Source organism: Mus caroli, chromosome 11 (genome assembly GCF_900094665.2).
Source record: "Mus caroli chromosome 11, CAROLI_EIJ_v1.1, whole genome shotgun sequence".
NCBI lineage: Eukaryota > Metazoa > Chordata > Mammalia > Rodentia > Muridae > Mus > Mus caroli.
Genome location: NC_034580.1, coordinates 56467076 through 56467384, shown reverse-complemented (window position 1 = coordinate 56467384; position 309 = coordinate 56467076).

The following is a 309-nucleotide window of genomic DNA, read 5'->3' as shown; positions in this document are numbered from 1 at the left end:
GAGAGAGAGAGAGAGAGAGAGAGAGAGAGAGAGAGAGAGACATTGAGAGAGGGAGAGAGAGAGAGAGAGGGAGAGATTTTTAGAGGCATTTCTCTGTGTCCCTGACTGTCTTAGAACTCACTGTATAGACCAGGCTGGTCTCACAGAGATCCATCTACCTGCTTCTGCCTCCTCCAGAGTGTTGGAATTAAAGCTGTGTTCCGTTGTGCCTAGCCATGCTTTTATATTTTAAAAGAACATTCCTGTCTAAAATTTAATTAATTTTTATAAATCAGAATATGAACAGCTAGGTATATCAGAGTGACACTG